Here is a 17862-nt window from a genome sequence, read left to right on the forward strand (position 1 = left end):
ATCCGGGTCACCCAAGGACCCTATACCGATTTCGGTGCTCAGGCAGCTTGAGCCACCTCCTTTGCGTGTCATTATGCAACTCTTAAATGCTTCCTTGCTTGAATCCACAGTCCCATCAGACTGGAAGCACACCATGGTGAACCCTCTCCTAAAAAAGCCCAATTCCGATCCCGACACACTCACCAACTATCGGCCTATCTCCCTACTACCGGCCTTTTCGAAAATCTTGGAGAAACACATCTATTTCCATCTCTCCAAATTCGTAAAAACAAATAAAATCCTCCACCCATCTCAATCTGGTTTCAGAGCGGGTTTCTCCACAGAAACGGCATTACTGGGGGTCACGGAAAGACTGCGTCATCACCTAGATGCTAGAGGTACTTTCGCTGTCATACTGTTAGACCTAAGTGAAGCATTCAACACAGTATCTCACTCAATACTAGTAAAAACGCTGAGATCACTTGGCATCTGTGGCTCAGCCTTAAAATGGCTGATCTATTTTCTGGCTAACCGTACTTTCCAAATCTTCGCTACTGCCAGCTCTGATATCCACCTCTCACCCAATGGGGTGCCCCAGGGCTCCATCCTCAGCCCCTTGCTTTTTAACTTATATGTCAGACCTTTAGCTGACATTGCTAAAGATGCTGGACTGACTCTGTATTCCTATGCAGACGACTCCCAGATTATCTTTTCTCTCTTTAAGGCTAGCTCCGGCTTATCCTCCCCCCTTCAGCTAGGATTAGGAAGAATCGCTTCATGGATGCACACCAACCAATTAAAACTTAACGGTGAAAAAACCGAGGTCCTGATCCTTGGTAAAAACAAAGATCTCTGGGGCCCACTACACTGGCCCAGTGAGATGGGTGCACTTCCTCGGCCTTCCAGCCATGTCCGCAATTTAGGCGTGACCATTGACGACTCGCTCACTATGCACCACCAGGCAGTCAAGGTTACTGACACCTGTTTCACCATCTTGAAGTGGCTCAGAAAGATCATCTGGATGTTGCCAGAGGCCACCCAGAGAACAGTAGTCCCAGCTCTCATCACCTCAAGGCTTGACTGCGGTAATGTTCTATATCTTGGATCCAACAAGGTGGTGACTCGCAGTTTGCAGATGATACAAAACTCTGCAGCAAGATTGCTTTGCAGGGTTCCCAGAGCTACCTCTATCTCTAGCCACCTACGGGACTTACATTGGCTCAGGGTGGAGAACCGAATCAAGTTCAAAGCCTTGAGCTACATGTTTAAAATCAAAATAGGCGCTGTACCACAGTATCTGCAATCTCTGGTCAGCCCCTATGTGCCTACCCACCACCTCCGCTCAACAACCCATAGGAACTTTACTGTACCCAGATTTAAACTATCCAGGATGGGAGGCAGATCTTTGGCCTACCGTGGCCCCTCACTTTGGAACTCAGTCCCTTCAGCTATACGGAAAGAAATGCTCTACGTCCGTTTCCGCAGGTCCTTGAAGGTTTGGCTGTTTGACCGGTAATCTCACCATTCTGCTGTACTCTAGCCAGTCAGCTCTGGCGCCAGTACACCCTTTTTGGGTAGCTGCCACGCCTTATAAATTCAATAAATAAATACATTTTAAAAAATGAAGTCGCATCCTGACCATCCCGACATGAGTAAGTAAGGATCTCCTGGTCCTGATGAAATGCCAAGAGCCTTCGGACAACCTCTTTCATCTCATATCGGCAACAAGAAAAGACCTCTGGCCAAGAGCCCCCTTGAGGGGCCCGTTGGCCATTACAGCGCCGTCCCAACGAGGAGCTGCCCGATGATAAAGCATGACACCCTTTGAGGTGTGTGAAGGTTCTTACTCCTAAGGGAGCAATCTCCCCATCCCCTTTTGCTGACATCTGGATTTCCTCTCTCCCCCTGCCTTCATTTCCCCTTTCCCATTAGGAACTGCATACCCTTCTTTGTACCACACCTAATTTGTGATACACAGATCACATTTTATAGTTTGTATGAGACATGCACATTGTATTAAGGTATGCTATGCTCTGTTCTCAGCACTTTTCCCGTTTCATATGAAAATTTTCAGAAACATGTTAATTTCCTAATAACGGCATACAACGAAGAGCCAGGCGTGGCCGGTACAGGTAAGAGTGGTGGGGCGGGGGAAGTCGACGGAAAATAAAACCACTCACCTTGCGCTCACTGTATTTAACGCAAAGTAAGTGGTTTTATTTATTTCTTTTTCCCTAGCCCGTCGTCTGTTGACTTCCCCCCTCCCGGCCCTACACCCGCCCCACTAATCTTACCTGTACTGCCCACACCTGCGAAGAGCATGAAAGTTTTTGAATGCTTTCTTTGTTAGAATGCATATGTTTAATCTATTCCATAAAAGCACAAGGATACTTTTCACAAATTTACCAAGTTGCAGGGTTGCTTGCAATAACCATGTTTATATCTTGAAAGGTTAATTTCATCTCACATCTTTTTCTTAAACTAACCTCTTCTAATCCCTCTAGTACAATTAATAATTTTCCGTAAACATTCTTTAACAGAAAAACTCCTCTCTCTTGGTTAGGTTTCATTTGCCTCCTTTGTTGTTTTTTCTGCTTGTCGCCATTTTGTTATATGTTACATATTTTGCTTTATTTGCAATCATTTTGGCAAACATCACCCTGACTAAGGATACCAAGTCCAAAATGCATTGGGACATTTATTATGGTTAAAACTGAAAAATAAATGAATGCTTAATTGGGTATAAAAAACACAGGGAAACATCCTTTACAACTAAACTTTTTCCACGCAGTACCTTTACAACGCAGAATTTACAACGCAAGTCGTTACAACGACTTGCGCTGGAGGGCGCTGAAGGATAGGGAATAGTTTAATTTACTATTCAAAACCTTCCCTACTATCCACGGGGACTGGAGTTGGAATAGTAAATTAAACTATTCACTATCCAGCACCCCCCAACGCAAGTCGTTGTAATGACTTGCGTTGTAAAACCTGCGTTGTAAAGGCATGCGTGGAAAAAGCATGCATTGTAATGACATACATCCAAAAACACATTTGTGGATATAAATAAAAGTTTCAACAGAAAACATTTAGGAAATAAGCTTGTTGTGAAGCTACAAGAGGCTGAAAACCACAGATGTAAACATTTAGGCATGAAGCCTACACACCAGCAGTGCACTGTGGGACTACACGTGTGTTGGATGCAGTACACCAGGACATGTATTCACAGGTGCCAATAGACACAAAATACCCCTCTGCTGAAGCTGGGTCTGGTGGCACAGTGGACTAATGCATCCACTCCAGGGACCTGTGTTTGATCGCATGGTCACAGGTTCAAGTCCTGGAGGGTCCACTCAGCCTTTCATCCATCTAAGGTCGATAAAATGAGTACCATTGAGTTAGGAAACAATAAACATCTGTTATTCAGCGCCAAGATACCCGTCTGGGTGAATGTGCTCTTTACAAATACACATGTTATGTTGAACCCTATTAAGAGACAGAAATCAACAAAAAGGTGTTTAATCAAATCAAAAAATGTGTTGGTGTGCCACAAAGAAGCCACTGGATCTGTTTCTGCAAAGAAACTCTGAGAGATGAAAAAGAAGTTAAGAGAATGAAAAGCATAACATGAGCAGTGATGGAGAACTTTGCACTGTGGTACTCTTTGGAGTAGATTCGGGTTTGGATGGTGCTCCATCCAATTAATCTTTAGTTCCGATGGAGGCTGACAGCACAAAAAGTAGAGTTCAGCAACATGAAGCACATTAAGTTTCATAAAGACGAGAGAGGATTCAGTGTGTAAACCATGAAGATTTATTCAAAGATTAGCAAAGTTACAAATTGAAATCATCAAATTAGTTGTAATTCAGTAATCAAGTTATGAATGCATTAGTGAGTGATTGGTGAAGCAATCCAAATTCACAAATAAAAAGACAAACCGTTTTAAGTTATCTCAAATTGAATTAAAGCAGATTCACTTTGCCGTGAAGGGAAAACCTATTTAACTAATCTAGGAATGTCAGGCGAGTTGGGGAGAAGTCAGGCAGAAGGTGTTAGAGTAGAAAGCCTGTGAGATGCAGGGGCATATTTACAGGCCCCTATCACCATCACAACTTCAATTCAGTGACGTTGTGATGGCAATAGGGGCCTCGCCTTATTTACAAGGCAGCATTAAGCCACTTAACGTGGCTAAACGCTGCCTTGTAAATAAGGCACCCTTTCATGCTGTACTTAGCGTGAAAGGGGAGGGCAATGGGTGTTGAGGTGGGTGTTCCACTGCAACACTCATTGATTTTGGGGCCAAAATTAAGACCAGGAAAAAACTGGTCTTACCCTGACGCAACGAGGAGAAATGCTTTATTATACTCATTTTTGCTGTTTCCATGTGTGCCGCCTTCTAAACAACTAATTTCCTTTGTTTGTGTATGTAAAGGAAAGTGACCCTTCATGCACATAAACAATCCCCAAAAAAATGACGTTTTGCTACTTCCATGTAAGTTTCAAAACGTCATGAATGAGTGTTTAGCTGCAGGAAGGGGGACCTTCCAGCACATAAACAATCTTCCCTTCAACGCAGACACCCTTGCACTATGGTGCAAGGGTGCCAGCGTTGGCGCTAGGCAGCTGAACTTAACGCCAGCGCTAGGGGAAACGCAGGGGTGCGCTGTATTCTTGTGAATACGGCACATCGCTGCGTTTTCAGAATAGAGAAGCGTGGAATTAGTAATGTTTGCTTAATTCCACGCTTCTCCGTTGTGTTGTAAATATGCCCCTCAGTATCTATGAATCAAATAAATCTTCTTCTAGCAACTGGGGAAGGCATCTCTAAGTCTGCCTTGCATTAACTTGGAAGATTCTTTTTTCGGCTTTTCGCTACACCCACACACAGTTCCCGTGAAGGAAACCAATGAGGTAGAAGTAATTGTTAATAGGACAGGTTCATTATTTTCACAAGCTGAAACACAATAAAATATCTCTTAGCTTTCTTCAAACTTCACTTATCTGCAACATAAGAAGACACCTTTGTACAAGGATAGTATAGGTGCTCATTATGCGCGTACCGAGGAGTGCGTAAAAAAAACATTCACGTGAGAAAAAATAACACATTATACCTCATTCGAAGTTACTGGTGCCGCTTTCTCATGAAATGAAAAAAAATACCTATACAACAAAAAGCATGACAGACTAACGCTGGCCATTTAATATGTGGCCCTTATTAACTACAGCCAGTCACAACGTGGAAAAAGCATAATGAATACATTTGCATGCTGCAGGTCAGTACAGTTAGGTATGCTAAACATTTAGGGGCTCATTACAATGGTGGACGGACTTCAGTCTGTCCGCCATCGCTGCGGGGAGTGGGACCGTCTGCCTGTAAATTGACGGTCCCGCACGAGATTAATTGTGACCACCACCGTGGCGGTCACATCTTCTATCTTTAACATTGCGGCTAACATTGTGCGGGTGCTGCTGGCTGGCTGCAGCACCCGCCGCAATGTCCGAAAGGCACTGTTTGCATTTCCGTACACCACTTGGCAGGCACCACGCAGTGCCTGCCAACTGGTATGGGAAAATGTAGGAGGGTACCATAGGTGGCCCCAAGTGCACAGCCAAACCCCCCAGCACAAGGGGGGCACACAACGGGCCCCCAAAGTTTCACCGCCATGGAAAGGCTGGCGGGGATGCAGCATCATAAGATGACAGACGGTGCCTGCTAGGCACCGCCACCATTCTATTGATGCGTGCGGTCCGACAGCAGCAATCGTTATGATTGCTGCTGTCTGACCCATGGTGGATGGACTTTCTGTCCGCCACCCACACCACCCGCCATCGCAATCTGGCGGGAGGGATTGGTCGCGCGATTGCGGTGAATCCGCCACCGATTGCGGTGAATCCGCCACCGGCAGGATTCACCGCAATCGTAATGACCCCCTAAATTAGGAAAAAAATCTTTCAGAATTAAAAAAATTAAGTAAAGCATTTTGGAGGTGGAACATTTGAAGTCAAGAGGGGCACTGTGTGTACAGGGTCACCTCTGACCTCTCTGAACGAATCACACGCATCCCTATTCCTGACGTGGATACTAGGCTCCTGCCATGACCAGCACCCCGCATATTCTTATCCCTAAGAGCCAAGCTCCAGAAACCCTGTCATTAATGCATGGCCTCGAGTGATGAGGTCTCCATGGTAACCCAGTGCAGCATCCCCCTTCTGTCCCCTTCCAGAAGGAGCCCGTGGCCAGCACATCTGTTTCACCACTGCCCGTCTCGCGGCCCCTAACTCCGAGGCACAGCTCTCATCTCCTGAGGTCACTGCCTTTCCCAAACTTAGATAAAAATATTGAGTGGTCCGTGTCAAGTCTGTCTTCAAGCGACCCTTTCCATGGTCAGAGCTATTATCAGGAGAAAAGGGGCTACTGTCCACTGTCAGCACTGGTGTCATCGAGGGAAAGGTACAGCATTAGTACTGTCTGTGATCTCATCAACTGCGGATGGTAGTTGGTTGCTTTCTGCCTGCAATGTCATCAACAAGGCAGCAGTGTGGTCTTTTCTGCCTGTGATGTCATCGACAAAAAGGCAGGATTGTTCACTTTCTGCCTATGACGTCATCAAGAAGGAAGCTGCGTGGCCGCTTCCCACATGTGATGTCATTAACAAGGAAGCTGCATGGTCGGTTTCTTCCTGTGACGTCATTAACAAGGAAGCTGTGTTGTCGTTTTCTGTCTGTGAGGTCATCGTCATCAAGAAGGAAGCAGCGTGGTCGCTTTCTATGTGTGAGGTCATCAAGACGGAAGCAGCGTAATTGCGTTCTGCATGCAATGTCATCAACAAGGAAGCCGTGTGGTCAAGTTTTAAATGTGATGTCATTGCCTGTCATAGTCACTGACTTATGAGAGAAATAAGTTTCACTGTGGAGAGTGTCTCCTGGGCAGGTTATGGGGAGCAGTCAAGAGGCGAGATATGTTTTATCTTTACTGTGTGCCTCTGTGAGCAGTGCCGGCTCCCTGTGCCATTATTCTGGTGTTAGAGTCTGACGCATTTCCAGGTTTATGGTTTCTTGTAAATCTGGAAAGGCGTCAGATTCCATGGGTTTTTTAAGGGAACACCCACAACAACACCCATGGAATGCCTCTTTTACGCAGTTTTATCCATGAAAGAGGCACATATTTACAAGGCCATGAAAAGCCATGTAAAGGGGCTTTACGTGGCCTTGTAACCATGCTGTGGCACATTGTTCCACCGGAACGTCAAAAAAGTGACTTTCCATCTGTGCAAAATGCCAATAGGACCCTTAGATAATAGAAGAACTCCCACAATTCATCCATGGAAAGGTCAATAATGTCATGTACCTCCGTCCATTGCAGCTAGAAGCACCAAGGAGACCACCGCCCCTGTCATGTGACACTCACATGAACAACTGTTCCGTTCTCTTTGGGTGACGACTGGACCTGATCCCCTCTAAGTGCTGACCTCAGTAGACCGGAATGTCAAGAACAGGAAGCTGGAGGCCGGGAACCACAGAAAGAGAGAGACTCTCGAAGGGTTGTATGATAGAAGCACGCATGGTTTTACCATGCGTGCCTCTACCACACAGCCCAACCACAAACGTTTCTTAACTACGTATTCCTTTACCACGCATGCCGTTACCATGAAATTTCATGGTATAGGCATGAATGGTAAAGGGGTATGTGTGGCTAAGGCCACCACTACCATGCCCCAGCCCGACCACCCCTGCCCCGCGCTATCCCTTAAACTACTCCAATCCCTTCTACTGCCCTACAACATACCATGACCCCAACAGTAAAAACTACCCCAACTACCCTTTTCCCTTCCACTGCCCTAAGGCCTAAAACCCTACACTACCTGACCCCCCTGCCCCCATGCCCACCCTGCCGTCGCTTAAACTACCCCAACCCATTCAACTGTGTTAAAACTTATCCTGACCCCCACCCTAAAAACTACCCCAACTACCCATTCCCCTCCCACTGCCCTAAGGTCTAAAAACATGCACCACCCCATCCCCGCACCATCATTTAACTATCCTAACCCCTTCCACTGCTCTAAAACCTACCTGATCTCCTTCAACACTAAAACTACCCAAACTACCCATTCCCCTCCCACTGCCCTAAGGCCTAAAACCCTATACTACCCTGACCCCCATGTCCCGCGCTGTCCCTCATTCTACCCCAACCCCTTCCACTGCCCTAAAACCTACCCCAATTCCCCAACCTAAAAACAACCCCAACTACCCATTCCCCTCCCACTGCTTCAAGCCTAAAACCCTACTCTACCCGTGTCATCCCTTAAACTACTCCAACCCCTTCCACTGCCCTAAAAATTACTCTGACCCCCCACCCTAAAAACAAACCCATCTACCCATTCCCCTCCCACTTCCCTAAGGCCTAAAACCCTGCATCCTAACTTACACTACCCGCCCCATACCCCCTGCGCTATCCCTTAAACTTCCCCAACCCTTTCCACTGCCCTAAAACCTACCGACCACCTCACCACAGCCCTAAAAACTACCCCAACTACCTATTCCCCTCCCACTGCCCTAAAGGCCTAAAACCCTACACTATCCTGTCCGTGCCCTATCCCTTAAACTACCCCAACCCCTACCACTGCTCTAAAACCTACCCAACCCCCACCCTAAAAGCAAACCCAACTACCCACTGCCCTAAGGCCTAAACCCTAACTTACACTACTCCGACCCCCGACCCCAGCACTGTCCCTTAAACTACAACAACCGGTTCCACTGCCCTAAAACCTACCCCGACTCCCTCCAAGCCCTAAAAAAAAAAACAGCCCCACTTACCTCACCGCGGCATCTTCCTGCTTCCGTCCTCCAGCAGCTGGACCGCGCACTGCCTTAACCATGCATATGCGTGGTTACGGCCTATGCGTGGTCAAGGCAAGCATGGTAGAGCTTGCGTAGTCGAAACAAGCGTGATTCCGACTGCGGTGCTCTGACTGTTTCCCTCCCCAGAGCTATCTGGAACAGTGGAAGAAGGAGAGAAGCACAACCAGTCAACCTTAAATTAGCTGATCTCCCATCTGAGGAGTCACATCTGGGGGCCACCCGACTCCGCACTGGATGGTCATGTTGCAATTGAGGAGGGAAGTGTCAGGATCCTGTCGCAGAGAGCAATCACGCTTTGTTGCCGCCTCATGTAGAGACTTCCTCCTCTCTTGTATAACCTGCCCCAGATTGGGGATGGCTTGTAGTGTTGGCGGGGTACACCAGCTCCTCCTACATATCCCACTATGACTGGCTCCGCGAATGACAGCTTGTTGCACAGACCCTTCACTCCCTGTCTGCAGAACATGGCAGCCAGTAGATTCCAGCCAGGTCCAGACCTGGTCAGCGGCATCAAAGAATTGTGTGTCACCATCTGAGACCACTCGCAGCCTTGCAGGGAAGAGAAGGGAGTATTTGATGACCAACTATTGTAGGCATCGCTTAACCACTAGAAACAACCCCCTCTGCCTCTGCACCCCCGTGGTGTAGTCAGGGATGAAAAGTACTGTGGCGTTATCCACTTTCACCTCCCCCAGCTTGCGTGCCTCCCTCAGGACAGCGTCACGATCCTTATAGGAGGCCGAAGAGAAATGGTCTAGAACCTGTCCCTGGCAGCCAATGGGCCTGCTCCCCAACAAAGAATGGGTAGAGTGCACCTGCTGGCAGCAGGTCACACAACCATGTCTCAGTATATGCCACTACATCAACTCCTTCTGCTCCCTCAAGCAGACCCACCACCCGCATGTAGTTCCACAAGGAGCGACCCTCTGCATCCTCTGCTTTTCTTTTTAGTAATTTCACATGTGCCATTAGCTATTGTACCTCCAACATTGCGATCTGGGTAATAGGGTGGACTTCGGCCAGTTCTTGCTCAATGCTGTGTACTTGTGAGTCAGCTTGGATGATCTGCATGCAACAGGGTGCGGCCCTCAAGTGAAGTGTGCATTTGTTTTCTCCACAGCCGTGAGACCAGAGTCAAGTTTGGAGTCCAGGGTGTCTGCTGTCACCTGCCATGGTGGCCAGCAATCCCCAGCTGCTCGGTCCACCGACACGGAGGAGCGGGCAGGTATCAACGCTGCCCCGTATGCAGGCAGACCATTGTTGCGTCAGACATCCATGCACTATGTATGACATGCGATGCAGTGCAGTGTGGCCAGCCAACCCCTCTCCTCCAGTCAGGTGTATGCTAGCCAGAAATCTTTGTTCGGGCGTCACTGAGGGAAATCCCCTGTACACCCAAAAGTGCACTAACAGGTGGCGAGGAAAGGCAGCGTCACCTGGTTGTCTCCTCTGATCTAACAGTGGTGACCATATTCTGTGTTCCCCAGTGCCCCAGCGAGTAACGGCGTTTAAAGCTGCGTGCCCAATGGCCTGGGCCTGAACCGCCACCCACAGGTGCTAGGCCTGGGCCCTAAACGACCCCGGGGCCTCCTCCGCTCCCCGTCCCACCTTCTCCCAACCTGGACATCGACACCGGGGCTCATTCTGCCTGCTCTCTCCGAATCTGTGACTCAGCCAGCAGGAGCATCAGCCAGGCTGGATTTCACTAGCCTGGTACAGCAGTCGCTGCCGAGCCAGCTGGGGGACATCCAGATGCATATGATGTAACAGGGTCCTCTTCGGCGTGAAGTCGCAGCACTCCCACCACAGTGCGGCACAGCTCAGGGCCCTTGCCCTCCACAGAATCCAGGCAGCATTGCCTCCTCCAGCCTGTGATGCAGAGAGGCGTGGCCCACCATTGACAATCTCCTACGTGCACACCAGTTTAGTGGTGGCGCATGTTATGCAATGCAGACTTCTCCAGGTCAGTGCATAGCAGTGCCTCTACCGTTCATAGCTCCAAAGGGCACCAGGTGGTCTTCTCACACAGGTCAGCAATGTGTCTCTATGTAACCTACCAAACTTCGCTACCAAGTACGGGCGATCACCGTCGCTCCAATATATACTGCCGTGGCCCACAGGTTGGGGCCCGACGCAGCCCACCTCCACCGTCAGGCCACAGTAACTCCACAGCACTAGCACCTTCCACTCTGGGTATCAGGCGCAAGCCCAGAGAGGCCTCCAGGCCCCAGGGACTGTCCGCACTTCCAGACCTCGGTTTGCATTGGTGTCACAAGGATGGTACAATGAAAGTGCTGAATCACTGTTTTTCCCCAGTGATGAGACACTTTTCATACATGAGGCTCTGATTCTGCATTTTCTCTTACCCTTGGACTCTGGCTGGTCATCCTGGTTGTTGTCGGGTTTTGGGCGGGGTGGAGGATGTTGACATGTACTGAACCTGGTCCTGTCTGTTCCATTCTGCATTCTGGTGTTTTTATATATTTTTATATATTTTTTTCCTTAGAGGTGTATTTGTATGCTTTTTTTGCCTCTAGAGGTTAAAAAGTGAGGTTGGGCTGACTAATGTGAATTTTGTTGATGTTAATTGGATGGCCGTCACTTTTTCAATACTAACGTATATTATTCTATCACCTTGACTTTAGTGTCGACGACAATTTTCCCAGCGGGCAGCTAATTCTAACGCCATGTAGCAACATCTTGTAAATACGAGCAAATATAGTGCTAGGTTTTGGCGATCGACAGTGGTAAAACAATTGCAGCTAAGAAACATCTAAACTGCAATTCTTGTAAATATGCCCCTAGGTCTCCTTTCCAAAAGAGAGGATGTCATACACAGGCTGTGTCCAGGGGCAACAAGTTCTACTGATGCTCTAGTCCTTCATGTACCTAGCATCAGGGTCATGAAGGCAGTTCTAAAACCCTTCTTTACTCAAGTCCATTACCATCAAATTCCAGGCTATTGATGCTTATGTTGGGCACGGGATCAACCCTGCCCAACCCTGCCGTATCCTAGGAGGTCAAATGGTCCATAATGTCACTTCCACTATCCACAATATTTTGGTAAATTGGCAAGCCTGAACTTTTGAAAGGCATCTTTTTCTGAAACTCCGCCTCCCGACTAGCTTTGAAGCTTTTGAGCTGGTGCAGCTTTAATGCAGATAAATACAACTAAAACATTAGGACCAAGGTGTTGGTTCTGTAAAGATCTACTGCAGAGAAACAAATTGATGTGTGAAAACCATGATCTTCCTTTCTGTCTCAGGAGACATTTAGGGAGTTATATTGAGTTTGGTAGGATGGGATTACTTCCACATCCACCACAAGACTGGTGAAGAAGTTCAATCTGCCTTCCAGTGCAATCCCTTCATTTTGGAAGCTATGCCCTCACCCAACTTTGTGGCATGCTAAATCACTGGGCATGCTTCTACGCCCCCTGTGCCACAATGAGCAGGGGTACAACTCGATTATATAGTTTAAGCTCTATGTTAAAGAAAGGGATCTGGTACTAAGTGATCAACACTGCCTTCGGGATACCCCATCAATTATGATCTTTAATCCTGAGTTTCTCAGACAGGATTAAAAACTACAGACGGATGTCTCTGAGCGCTATCACCTTACCTCCACCGAAGCAGCGGCAGACGGTTCAAAGCCGCAATGGTAGAGGCGTCGGGCCCTTGATGAATGTGTGACTACAGGACAATGCTTCTGTTCCTACCACGGGTTAGGAATTTCTAATCAGACAACTAGAGGAAAGCTCCATCGTCAACTATACATACCAATAGAATGCGATTTGGATGACTAAAACTTTGTTCATGAGGAAACAATTGACTCACTAGCAGAGCAAATACATTTTGGGACTCGATCCCCCGGGGCCGGCTGTATCACAGAATACAGAGGGGGGTCGTACAGCCCCCTCCAGGGTTAATTTTGGCTTCGGGGACCACATCCCCAGGACATGGCCGAATCCCAGAATAGCCAGGCCAACCTCCCACCCTACACCGCCAAAGGCCATGCATGGGGAATATTGGATTAACGTAAGGTAACTAAATATTACTTTACGTAAAAAAAAAAATAATAAATTCAGTGAAATAAGCAAAGGTTACAGGTACATTATAGTAAGGAGGCAGAATGTAAAAAACAGCAGTTATAGTCAGAATTATCCCAAGAAACTGTAACTTTGATAATATCTCTGCAACGTTTACTGTAAAATTATTAATGACAAAAACTGTGCATGGCGGGGGCACAGGTTATATTTCTTTACCTTAGGCGTGAGTTCTAGTTACTTGAAATAACTCTAACAATATATACACATTAACACTGGGTGGAGTTGCGCTACGCAAAACACCGTGACATGGATTTTCAGTGCCGGATGCTTGTCCGCACTGTGCAATCATCGCAAATGGCACTGTGCACAGTGCAAGCAGGTGCTGCTTTCCTTTCTGCCTCTCAAGTAGATTTTTACTCGAGCTGCTGCTTTCTCAACGTGAACGGGCTGTTTCTCAACGTGAGTGGTCAAGAGCATACGCGACCACTCGCAATGAGAAACTTGACCCCCCCCAGCGTCGAGAAATCTTGCCGGAAGGATTATTCTCCACGCTTGCGTTTGCCAACTTGTTGGTGATGATCGCGAACGAGGAAAAATCTCGTTGGGAGGTGGATTTTCCTCGCTTGCGCTCACCAACATGACGTTGACGTAATGCGGAGTGCGGAAAACTCCGCGATTGGAGAGGAGTTCACCGCCCTGGCTTAATATATATAGATAATTGTAACAACTGCTCCTACAACAATGTGATCAAGCACTTTGTACTTTATAACTATACATTGGATTTATCCTAGAAAATCAGTATATTCCAAGAGTCCATGCTGCTATGTATTATTGATTTCAATTAATTATGATGCACCAAGTACAGTGAGAATATTTATACAGTACCTCTTTTAGTTTCACTAATCACGTGCGTAATGTGTGGTAATGGTGGTGAAAAACAATGAGGGACAAGGGTCTCGTCATGTGATCAAGCCCACTGTATGGGCGAAACGCGTCATCCACCATGCTGAGCGTCAGCTAAATCAATAAAGAAAAATGTTGCACTTACCTGGTGTCTATGTCCCGCTTTTCGACTTGGAATAGTCGTGGGAATCCTGGTGTAACATATATATATATATATATATATATATATATATATATATATATATATATATATATATATATATATATATATATATAATATACAGTCACACACACATACATGCAAAGTCATGTCTAAGGGTTTTAGGCAAACACGTATGCATACATTTATATTTACGCACAAGTATATAAATACTTGTGCGTAAATATAAATGTAGGTATACGTTTGATTAAAACCTTTAGACGTGACTTTGAATGTATTTGCATATATATAAATAAATATGTGGATAGATATATACACATTTAAGTCATATTTAACATTTGTAGTGTCGTCTTTTTTTATCTTGTGTTGCCCATTTGTTTAACAATAAATAATGCATAATTTGATGAGGGGACAGGTCTTTCTGTGGGCTGAGTCCCTCCCAGTGCTTACTTTGTACCGGAGCTTTGCGGTGCTTAGCACTGGCACCTATTTCCAGGGCCGGTACTACAGCTTTCTTCCTGCGGTGTCAGGCCATCCCCAGATAGAACGTTCTCAGACCAATTTGCACCGGAATGTATGCCATGACAATATTTGCACTGCACTTATGCTTAGGACTAAGAAGGTATTTGAGACATTATGTTGCGTGATCTGTTATTAAATTGTGCTGCGCTAGTAAGCAATTAACTTCCTTGTTTTCAAGTTGCTGTTCATGCGTCGCAACATCTCGTGAGACTTCAGGAGTTACGGCCGCCGTCTTGCCTACTGACACCGTTTAAATACAGATCACGCCGAGTCACGTGCTTGTGCTAAGCACAATTCCGTCACCTGAGTAGCGCACAGACTCCCGGCTGACCCAAGGTAGAAAGTGCACTTCGGCGCTTGTCTTGGCTTGAGCAGATATGATAAGATCTGCATGACTACCAATGTGCATGTCCTGGCAAAGGCATTTCACCCAAGCACAAATTGACAGTTATAACGAAGAGCACCTTTGAGCAGCTCCAGCAGGAGAGTTGGTGTGCATCCATCTACACTGCAGCCTACCTTCCATCTGGAAAAAGACAGAAGTCTGCACTTATTTTGGTCCAGGGCATGTTACATGGTTCTTCGTTGAGCTGGGGCGAGTTGCTCCGCAACACTAGTTAACTGGCATGGCCAGCAGCTCCACATGGCCTTCTCCCCATCCGCTCCTTGCAAGGAAACTACACATTCTCCATTAATTATTCTTTATTTTAACAACACCTTGATATACTTGGCATAAAAGCTCAATTACTCTCCTTGCAGTGAGGCAGGAATCTAAATTGTGTGTCCTCTCAACACCAGTCGATCCACAATAGTGCTGAATTCTGATCTAACTCTCCAGGTTATTGCACATGAAATACGGTTCTGTAATCTGCATGGTTCACATTCTTTGCATAAGGCAAAATGTATATAACACACCTGAGAATGAACCTCACCATTAGGGAAATTATTCGTGAGACTGTTCGTGATGAGTGACTTCAGAAAATCCAAACAGCCATTCACTCCAGAGTCTGGAAGACACTCCTAGCAAGCATACGTTTCATGGCAGAGTTTATGAACTGACACTAACACCGCTCTGTGGGATGCTGTTTTTGTCATATACATCCTTTTATTACTGTGCTGTCTTGCACGGTGGCTCAACACTCAACGAAGCAGGAGACCTAACACAGCACCTTTAGAAAAGGGTTTTATTTTACAAATGCAAGGACTCTCTCTTTTAGAATAAGGATTAGGGTTTTATTTTACACAATGCTATCTAACAGAAAGTCTTTCCCAGATGCCAAATGCACAACATTCAAATATATGTAGAGATATATATGTTTATATGCACGCAATAATATAACAGCTAAATGCATGAATAATACTGACGAATAAACAAGCAGCAAATAATATGAGATAAGACTCAAGCAAATATGCTGGACGTTCTGCAAGAGATCAGAAAGATATATATAGATGTATACATCAAATGATTGCTTTGGATGTGCACCTCAACTCACTCACACATTACAAAGAAAACACCTCAAATGATTAACCCCTTAATTGCTGCCGTCGGCCAACGGTCGTCACGGCCACTACCTCCCCAGTGCTGCGCACGACCGTTGGACGTCCAGTTCAGCACTGGATAATGGACAGCGCAGCACTGGGGAGGTTTGTTTACAAGCTCTAAAGGGGTTATAGCCACTGGCCAACCATCACAATGGCAAAAACCAAAACGCAACACTTCAAACGGCCACAGCTCCTGGTACCACGCATCACAATGGCACTAGTCAAAACTCAATATGTCACCTGGGGCAAACACTGCATCTCAGCCCACTCCTGACTGGGGAAGTTAAACAGCCGTGGTTGAGAGCCTCAGCAACCAGGGTTCCACGATCCGAAGTAGACACGTTCGTCCCCATTCAGATTCCAAACTCCCGGTTTCTAAGTCAACAACCCTCAGCTTTATAATCTCAAAACACACTAGAAGGTTCGAGAGAGACCTCACCTCCACGCCAGAGGAATCTTACCAGAACTGGTCAGATTCCAAGCAAGCATTCCCATGGCAGGAAGGAGTTCCCACATCCCCTTCTCAAAATCTTGGATGTTCCAGCCTTTATCTTGACAAAGCTCACAAAGCCTTCCGGGTACTTTAAACAATCTCTCACAAAAACAATCCTTGAACGTGATTAACCCAAACAACTTGCAAGTGCTGCTGCGCATGCAGAAAAAGCTGAAGCAAGGCAGAGTCAGAATTCAGTATGACATGAGGCCATGTCAAAGCCAATAGGAAGAACTTCATAATTCTCATCGATGTACAACACAATGCATAATTGTGCACAACTACTTATAGATTCACATACTTCAGCTCTCAATGTACAACACCAACCACATGTGTGCATCACTGCCCACAACAATGCACTTCGAGATGAAAAAGTACATTCCACACCTCTCTCTCCCTCTCACGCTTTCAAATACACATCCCACATGCTCTGTTCTTGGCAAGGCTGTTGTACTCTGTGACAGCTCCAACTGATAGACTGCAAGATTACAAGAAAGAACTGTCATGCTGACTGGGCAAGTGAACCCACTTGCCAGTCCCTAAACCTTCCCTTTTCTTCATATCAGTCACCCCTATGGTAGGCCCAAGGGCAGGGTGCATTGTAAGTATAAGGTAGGACAATCCCTGGTGTGTGTGGCATGTCCTAATAGTGAATTACAGCCTTTTTTGTTTTTCACTATTACAAGGCTACCTGTTCTCCATAGGACAGAATGGGCTGTGAAAATTGTTAAATTTTATGATTCTAACAGGCTCAGAGAACATGGTAGAAATTTGAGTTTAGTATGCCTGAACTCAGAATAATAAAATACATATTTTAGTGAAGTTTATTTTAATATTCTGTGATTGCAAATACCACTTTTAGAAAGTAGGTATTTGCTTGTCTAACCATTCAAACCTGCCTCTGCTAGGATGTGTATTCCTATGTCTGAATTCATGAAGTGACAGGGCTGGGGAATTCCAGGATACAGGCTGAGTCACCCAGTGGTGAATAGAGAGGTCTGTATCTAGATGGGAGGGAGGAGTACACCTGAACTCTGAATAGGGCTGTGCCTGCCTTCCACAATGCTGGCTCCACCCCCTGGGGAGCGGCTGATGTCTCTGCCCTGCACACTGAAAGAAGAGAAGGAGTCCTGTCAACAAAGTGCTCCAGGACTGTACTTGCCTTCCACAATGCTGGCTCCACCTCCTGTGGGGCGTCTGATGTTTCTGCCCTGCACTGTGAAAGGAAAGGAAAGGAAAGGAGAAGTCTGGTAAACAAAGTGCTCAGGAACTGGTTTGGACTAGGCACAGGCCCGTCTCCCCTCAGAGAACAAAGGATTTTGGGGTATAAGTATTGGGACCCTACTCCCAAGAAAT

Source organism: Lissotriton helveticus, chromosome 9 (genome assembly GCF_964261635.1).
Source record: "Lissotriton helveticus chromosome 9, aLisHel1.1, whole genome shotgun sequence".
Lineage (NCBI taxonomy): Eukaryota > Metazoa > Chordata > Amphibia > Caudata > Salamandridae > Lissotriton > Lissotriton helveticus.